General features: G+C 38.0%; 1 protein-coding gene across 1 annotated transcript in view; it reads right to left on the bottom strand.

Annotated features, from left to right (window-relative positions):
- The window catches only part of SNTB2 (syntrophin beta 2), a 72632-nt gene that overhangs the window by 62990 nt on the left and 665 nt on the right, over positions 1 to 8977 (bottom strand). The window lies entirely within an intron of this gene.

The following is an 8977-nucleotide window of genomic DNA, read 5'->3' as shown; positions in this document are numbered from 1 at the left end:
CTCCCCACATGGCACTCCAGGCAGCCCCATAAATCTAACAGATAATGCACACGAGAGGATTATTTAAGAAGTAATATTGAGACAATCAGCTATTTAAAAAAAATAAAGTTAAATCTCCACTGCACACCATATGGCAAAAAAAATTCTACATAGATTAAAGAGTTAAATGTAAAAAATAAAATCACAAAAGGACTAGAACAAAACTGTTGCAAAAGGTATTCTCAGAAACAGAAAAGCTCTGAGATGAGGAGACAAGAGAGGGTGTGAGATGATCCTCAGCGGTGATCCTCAGCGGTGATCCTCAGTGGTTTTTAAAATTTCCAAAGCCTGGCGGCTCAGCTTTTCCTAGAGTCCTGGGACCTGTCTGTATCTTTACAAAACCCTCACCCTTTTATTTGAACTAGCTTGATAGATTTCTGTGCTTTTTAAAAATTTTTGTTAGTTGATCAACTCGTTTTACTAAAAATAAATAAATCTATAATTTTTCTGAGTCTCTTTCAACAACAACAAAAAAACCAAAGCTTCTCTTTTCCAAGTGTGAGTTTTAACATTTTATATATAGATGACAGATTAATTAAGTGGAAAGATACACGATTCAACTTTCTCATCTCTATCCCATTAAGTTTACTTTTCATAAAAGTGTTCTAAATAATTTGCAAATTTAAAAACAACAGGGTCAGAAGGTGGTAGAAAGAAAAAATGTTGTAGAAAAGCCAAAGGAATAAAAAAAAAAACCAAAAAACTACACATCATGTATTCAAAATATATCAAAGCATTCTAGCAATGTCTTGGGAGCCAGTCACAGAAACAAAAGCAAATTTGCATTTTGTAACTCTTTACTCTTTCCACAAGGCAAATCTACTGACACCATAGTCACTGGCACTTTGTTCATATACAAAACTATTTCATGAGTTTTGTTTTCACATAGAGATCAAACACAAATTTTATGAAGGAATCAGTGTATTTTCCTTAGAATAGTACTTAAATAAAATAACTAAATTAACTGTATTTCTCCAGGCACAAAATATTAAACTCGCCTGAACACACTATCATTTCTCCAGAGGAAGCCAAAAGCTCATTTCTCTCATCCAGAAAAAAATATCCTTTAAAGGAAGGATATGTTCTCATGCTGTGTAACTCTATATAACGTTTATAAACTAAAATTTTTCTTCTCACTCCCCACAGCTGGCAGAATTACTCTGCCTAAGTGCTTTATAACAAAGCTAAATGATATAAATTTAACACCCTCCCAATTATTCCATCCCCCCTCTCCAACCACCACTGGTAACAACCAATCTTTCACTGTCCCTAGATAGAAATCTCAGGGCTAATGCACTATATCCAGTCTGCCCCCACATCCTGTCATTTCTTCCTTTAAAACAGTGGCTCTCAATTTTCCACCCCAATATCTCTGAGGAATCAAACGCCTGTGCTAGTAACACAGGCTCACTGCCAGAGATTCTTTGGGTGCACAGGCAGTCAGAAAGAGGCTGTCTGGGTAGGAGAAGGTCCCCAATGGATTCTGCTCTCCCCTGGCAAGAATAGCCTATTTTAAAATATTTCTTGAACTGAATCTTCCTCTGTATTCCCAGTGCTACCACTACCACTATCACCCCCACCTCTTCAATGGTTATCACCTCTGTGGATTGCGTTTTGCTACAACAGCTGTAGTTTTCCTACCTTTGGTCTTTCCTCCTTGCATTGCATTCAGTGCATCCACTGCTGCCAACCCAAAATTCTGTTCCCATCGTGTCACTTCCTGGCTCAAAAATAGATTGCATCAGTTCCCCACCCTTTTTATCTCTTCAACCTCTTTCTCCCTCTGTTGGCCTCTTCTCCTTGCTATACAAGTATGTGCTAATTCTTTCTCATTTAAAACAAAATAAAAAACAAGCCACCACAAAAGTAAAACCTTCTTTGGACACTTCATTCAACTCTAGTTACCATCTTTGCTTCTTCTATTTTTCTGAGAAGCTTTTAAAAAGCACAGTCAACTCACTGCCTTCTGCTCCCTCACGCTGCTGAAACTGCTCTTATGAGCACTCTAACAATCTTGTTCTCTGATTACCAAATCCAATGGACTAGTTAGTTGTTCTTGACTTTCCTGGCTTCTGTAGCATGTGAAGATACTGATCATCTCTCTCTCTCTTTGAAACTCTTGCCTCCCTGACTGCTACTGCACCATTTGCTTCAGACTTTGTCCCTACCTTCTGGCTCATTTCTTTCCAGATTCCTGTTCTTCCACTCTCACTTTAAATGGAGGAGTTCTGCGGTCTTCCATCCTAATTCTACTTCTCTTTTTAATTTGCACTCTCTCTCGATGATTACATCTCAAATCTTCAGTTCCGTTCTAACATCTCTCTTGAATTACAGACCTGTACTTCAAACCAGCTACTGGCCTTTTGCACCAGGTTGTTGTACAGGTAACTCGAATTCAAAATGTCTAAAATCAAACTTATCTTCACTCAAGAAACTAGCGCTTCTCTCGTTCATTTTTGTTTCATAGTTATCCACTTTCCCAAGCCAAAAATCTAGGAGCTATCCTCCACTTTTCTCTCTCCCTCAGCCCCCAAACAAACTGATCATTTAAACCTGTTGTTTCTATCTCCTCAATATTTTTCAGCTTTATACTGTACTATCTAGTCTCATTATCCTTGGGTCTTGCAACACCCTCATAACTGCTTTCTCTTATGTCATGTCCTGAGCTCCTACACTCCATCTGCCACTCTGAACTTTGTAAGACATCACTCCCTCATTTGAAGCACTTCCTCATTTAAAGAACTGTAAAGCCTGAGTGCCGTTCCAGGCCTAAAATGTTTAATGGTACACACTCATCAGGAAAAATGTGAGTGGACACCCTCCATCTATGAATATTTATTAATGCATATGTTATAAAAGATACATAAAATATAGAAATCAAGAAAGAATAAGATAAAGATGAAATAAATACAAACATCCCTGATGAAGTCATACTATCATTAGCTACTATACGACTCAAAGTACAATACATTTTTAGGGTAAAATTCATTAATGATGTGTTAATCCACATTTCAAATAGTCTTCTTGGCAATTTCATTTTTTAGGCTATTTTCCTGACAGATATGGTCAAAGAGCTAGTACAAGAAATGTCAGCTCTATCTTTTTGTTATTGTTTGTGGTGTTAGAATTATCTTCAACCCATGGTTTCTTTGTGCAAATCTTTAAGCCACTTGTTCGCTGTGTAAAGACGAATTTAGTTAAAAGCTGATATCATGTAAATCCACTCAGACTCAAGAAGTAAACTGCAATAAGTTGCAATGTGATAATAAAGACAAATAAGTAAAGTCATTACTCTCAATCCCTCTGCCTTGTGAAGCTTCCACTCTTCCCTCAAGACATCATCTTGTATATAGAATGTGTAATGGCACCGTCTCAAAAGACTAAATGAGAGACTCAGTGTCATCTACACAATATTAATAAAGCTCAAGATCTTCTTGAAAAGTAAATGTAAACATCACTGAGAGACCACTGCTTGGCACTACATACAAGGCCCTTGATGATTTGGCCTTTCCAGCCTGCTCTCCCAATATACACTTCCCATACCTTATCTGTTTTTACTTCTCTTAATACACTGTATACTTATCACTTTCTCATCTTTGAAGTGCTATCCCTTTGCACTTCTTTGTCTCCAGGGCACCATGTTCTCACCTCTTTTAAAGCACTGCTATAACTGTTTCCTTATTTGCCTAAGGGGCAGGGATTACTTCCAATTTTGAATTCCCAGCATCTATGGGAACAACTTGTTTGCAGTAGGTACTTAATAAATGTTGACTAAGGAAGAATGAAAAGGACCAAATTCCTTTGCTGACTTTCAAGGCCTTGCATAATCTAGCTCCAAACTATATACACAGACTAATTTTCTTTCCTTAAATCCAATCCTATTCTCCTTACTTCCTATCATATATCATGTTCATTTTGGCTTTTGCTCAGGTTACCCCTCAGCTTGGGCTGCCTTCCACATAGAAAAGCGACCTGTCCCACAAGCCTCAGATCAAATTATCCTTTCCCCACGAAGTCATGCTCAACGCTTCCATCCCTCAATGGATCAGTCCCTTCAGAGAACTCTTGAAGAGCGAGTACTACATATTTTAGCAATTACTCTCGATGTGGTAGCTTTCTCTCTCCAATTTTGGTCCAAGTGCTTTGATGCCAGGGACCACGTTCAACTTTTTTGCACACTGATCTCTTAACACAATGCAACATGATGATGCATAGGAGATGCTAAAAGATCTGACCAACTGGTTGTAGGTAGCATGGTACAAGGGAAGAAGAACTGGACTGGGTTTTAGTCCAAGTTCCACCACTAATTAAACATGCCACTTAACCTCTCTGGTCATTAATTCCTCATCTGGAAGATGAGCCTTTACAACTTTTTAAATTCTAAGTAAGATTTTTCCTCTTGCCCAAAGGAAACATTAAAAATTTTCCTCTAAAAATCAAAAGAAATTCTGAGACCTTTGGTAACTCAACTTTAATGAACTGCAGTGTAATCGTCTGTAAAACAAAGATAAACAGCCCACCACTTCAAAAGACTGTGTAAAGGTCAAATGAAAAAAATACAGATAAAAATGCAAAGATAATTTTAAAGTTCTGATAAAAATGCAACGCATTATTATACTATTTAGTGGAAAAAGCAAACAAGCAGCATTATTTGTTTTTCAGATAGGACAGTGTATTAATCTAGCCAAGGAAAGTGATTGGACCCTTAAATGACCACTGTTCCATAGCCACAGGCTGTACCTCATCTCTTATGTACAAAGACACACATTTGATCACAAAGTAAAGTAACCTTTATCCCAGAAGGTCTACACAACAGGAACTATATCAGTTCAAGTGACTGAGTTATCAGTTGAGATCTAAATTAAAGCCTGGTTATGGTTTCTAAAAATGTTCTTAGAATTTTCATAACCACTCTGTATTAGAATAAACTTCTCATTTTGATAATAATTTGAAGATATTTTAGCATGAAAGAGACTCCATAAGAAATAATCTGGTTACAAAGACATAGCTTCTCATATAAACACATCTAATCATTCAAGTGAAATATAAAGAGGCTAGCTAAATAAAAGAACAGAGAAACACAAATGTCCTGACAATTTAGTTGTCCTTGAAGAGCTACATTAATTAATATACACCAGCCTCATAGAAAATGTAAAATGTTTCCCTAGGAGACTCTCAACTTATTCAACATACAATGAAGAAAGTGGCAGTGAAGGAATCCAAAGTAACTTCTTTATTTTAGTAGCCTAATAATGTCAGCAGTATTTGTTACATGTCCCCTAACATATACAACGAGCCATATTATATATAACACTCAAAATCTCTAACCATTCTACATACAAAAATTATTTTTAATTCTAAAGTTAAATTTCATACCAATCCACTTCCTCTATACACTTAACCATTTTCTTCTTAATAGATCCGATAACAATATTTTTAAAATCATATTTAGGCAATAAAAATGATTTTCCAACAACATTCCAATGAGAATTGCTTCAAAAATATTGATCTTTTCTCAAATATCAAACCTTAAACTGGACACTTAATATAGTTTTTCCTAACCTTCACCAGAACACTTTGATGTATAATCTAATTCGTGTTCATTTAGCCAATTTTAAAGCCCTAAAAATATAAATTCTAGAAGCTTTCTGCATAAATCCTATTTCTAGCACCCAGGATACAGGATAAATTCAACATACGATATCTGATAGGTAAGTAGTCACCCTTTATGCTTACAATCTGTATATCTGCAAATTTTAACATCAATCCTAACAGTCACTAGCCAAAACTACAAGTACACAGTAAACAGCTAGTTTTAAGGTTCTGAGCAGCAAGTGTGAAGGAAAAGTCAGATGTATGGGAAACTAAACGCAAAATTTAAGGGTAAAAAAAGTTGGTTTATACCAGAGATGACAGGAAAACAAGACAATAAGATTAGAAAAAGATGTTGGCATCCAAGAAATGCAAACTCATTCTTAACCTGTTCACTTAAAATAACTCTTATTCTTATCAGGTATTTCTTTTCAAGTAAAATAGAGCCTTAGATTTAACAACTTGTTATCCTGGCTATTCTGAGAGTGTCTTTGTTAATGCAAGGCACACCTTCATGACCCAGTCCTACCTTCCTCATTCAGACTTTGTTTTTTGTTGTTTACTGCTGTACTCCAGTAAAATACCTTTGAGGGAGGCATTATCACCATCCTGGTTTTACAGATGAGGAAACTAAGGTTTAGCAAGGTTGAGTAACTTGCTAGGGGTTACAAACCACTAGCTAGAAATAAGCTCCTGTTTGACCACAAAGTCCACAATTGTACTCTACCCTCACTCAGCAGAATACCTTCTTAATGTCTCTCACTTGCATGTCTTCACTGGTGGCAGCTTTCTCTTCTTAGGGGAAGGCTCGATTCATGCTTCAACTTCTCCATCAACCTCTTCCTAGGCACTGTAACCTCTGACCCCCACTGTGGTCTTCTAGAGATCTCTCCTTCGTGTCCTGTTAACAGCCCTTTGCTTTAGCCCTTTGCTGTACTTATTTGTTATCTCAACTCCAAACTTCCTGAGGGCAGGAATTAGGTATCCCTAACCACTTCTGGCACAGGGCAGAGTTGAATAAATGTTAGATGTATAAATGAATAATCCCTACCAACCCATAAGATAAATAGGAACACTTTAACTCAGTCCCCTAACCGCAGGCAACCAGAGACTACAGCTTTCTTTGGCTTGGGGGTGGCAAGGGCATGCCTGAAATTCCCTGCCCACACCACAAAAGAGCATCACTGTGCTATGTTTAGGCAGTTTTTCAAGTTTTGATACATCTAATGAAAGGACAATACAGTTCCAAAATTTTAAGAGCTATGCATAAAAACCTCTTTTAAAAGTGGCCTACCTAGATGGGACATCAGCTCTCTATTTTAAATAGTTTGACTGGTTCAATTAAGTCACTGTTTTCAGTGATTTTTGCTTATTCTAAGTAATTTTATTTTTATATCCCCTGGCTTGGAAGTGCAATTTCATACTCCCCCCAACATATAGGGACAAAACCTGCTTGTCTTCTCCAAAGTGGGAAAATAAAGCAGAACCTGTGTGTTAGGTAAAAAGGCATTCAGTAAAATGTTATGCCGTCGTTTGCAAACCCTCCTTCTAAATGCACATGTGGTCCATTTTAGACTAATGAATACTAGGTGATTTTCATTTAATTGGTATAAATAGCAGCTTCAAATTATATTTAAACAAAAACTATATTTTAAAAACTATGGTGTAAAGAGTTGAAATGTCTGCCCATCACCACTAAGTACTACATAAACAGTACCATATTCAAATTCTGGCTCTAAGAATATATAACCAAATGCTCAGTGAGGCCAACTTTAAAGTATATGTTTAAGGTAAACGATTTTTCAAATACACGCCGCCCAAGCCACAATCTGTAATTCTACTTCTTTTATTAACACTAATTTATGAGCAGTGTCTAGTCCCACCTATAAGTGAGACATAAATAAGATTTATAAATAAGATATTATAAAGTGGGACACTGGAATTTCACAATTGGAGCACATTCAATCATTTACTTGCAAACTAATATTTTGCCAAATATTTGCCAGCGATTTTGAAAAAAGTGAAAATCACCTTGCCAGGTTGGACTTTTGGCCTCAGTTTGAGGATTGGTCTCTTCCTATCCCCTGCTCCCCACCCCTTCCCTCTGTTCTTCCTCTGCCAGGAATACCCTCCTGACTCATCTCTGCCTATGTCCATCACCTTCTTGGAGACCTGGCTCAAGATTCAGCTCCTTGAAAAAGTCCTCCCTGACTAATCCTGATTTCCACTAATTCCTAATTTTGCATTCCCTTGGCATTTATATATAGTTTGCACTACATAATCAAGAACTTGTTAGTCTTGCATTTTTCTATTATTTCCTCAACTAGAGACCAAATAGATCCATCGTCTTTTATATTCTCTTCTATATGGCCAGCAATAAATGCTCACTGAATGACTGAATCACCAATGAAAGAAAGCCAATCGCTCAAAAACTGAAGTAAGCAACTGGCTTCTCTGCTCACATTTACAATACTCTATCACCTCCAACATGCATGATTCCTCCAAGGAGAAAAGATTTAATTCTATCTTAGTTCCATAAATTCACCATAAAAGATACAGGTTACAGACCACATATATATTAAAGTAAATAATACTCCTGGCTATTCAAACACATCTTGCGATTTAACATTTCAGGCTTCTAAAAGCTTAAAGCCTTGCAGCAGCACGCCCGTGAATGGTAGGAAGCTGGCACCAGTCTCTTGCAAAAGGGGCAAAACTCTAGTTGGCAGTAAATGTTCGAACACGTGAGCCTCTACTGTTAAACAAGGCTCATTAACCACACAAACTTGCTGTTTCAGCTTTCTCGCTTCAAGGAAATGCTATGATCTCCTATGGTTATTGTTGAGAGCCAACGATGGGTTAAATTCCCATAAATTAACCAGCGTTTTGGTGGTTCGCCCAAGCATACCGCTGGCAACGGTGCAGACGATTTTTTTTCTTTTTCTTTCTTTTTTTTTTTTTAAACAGACCCGCCCGCCCCGGGGAGCCAAAAATGAGTGAAGAAAGCGCTAACCCGGTACTTCTTAGGAGGCAAAAGGAGACCTCCAGAACTCGGCCCTCTAGTTCTTAGTGTCAGCTTAATGTGCAGAGGCGAGGCTTCGAGCGCGGCTGCTTTATACTAAATCTCAACCGAGTCTTCCTTAGGGGACTGCAAGCTACACTTCGGCGGCTGCCCAACTTTTCCTGCAAGGAGCATCAGTTTTTCCATGCTCTAAGTCCGGGGAGAGCCGGGCCACACCAGCTGAGGGGAAGACGAGGCCTCGGAGGGGGAGGGAACGGGCTCGCTCTGCAAAAGGGGCAGGGTGGCCGAAACAAAGTGAGCGCCGGCCCGCCGGCCCGCCAGCCC

Source organism: Pteropus alecto, unplaced genomic scaffold, assembly GCF_000325575.1.
Source record: "Pteropus alecto unplaced genomic scaffold, ASM32557v1 scaffold42, whole genome shotgun sequence".
Taxonomy (NCBI): Eukaryota; Metazoa; Chordata; class Mammalia; order Chiroptera; family Pteropodidae; genus Pteropus; species Pteropus alecto.
Note: the sequence above shows the minus strand (reverse complement) of the source record. Positions and strands in the feature narration are given on the sequence as shown.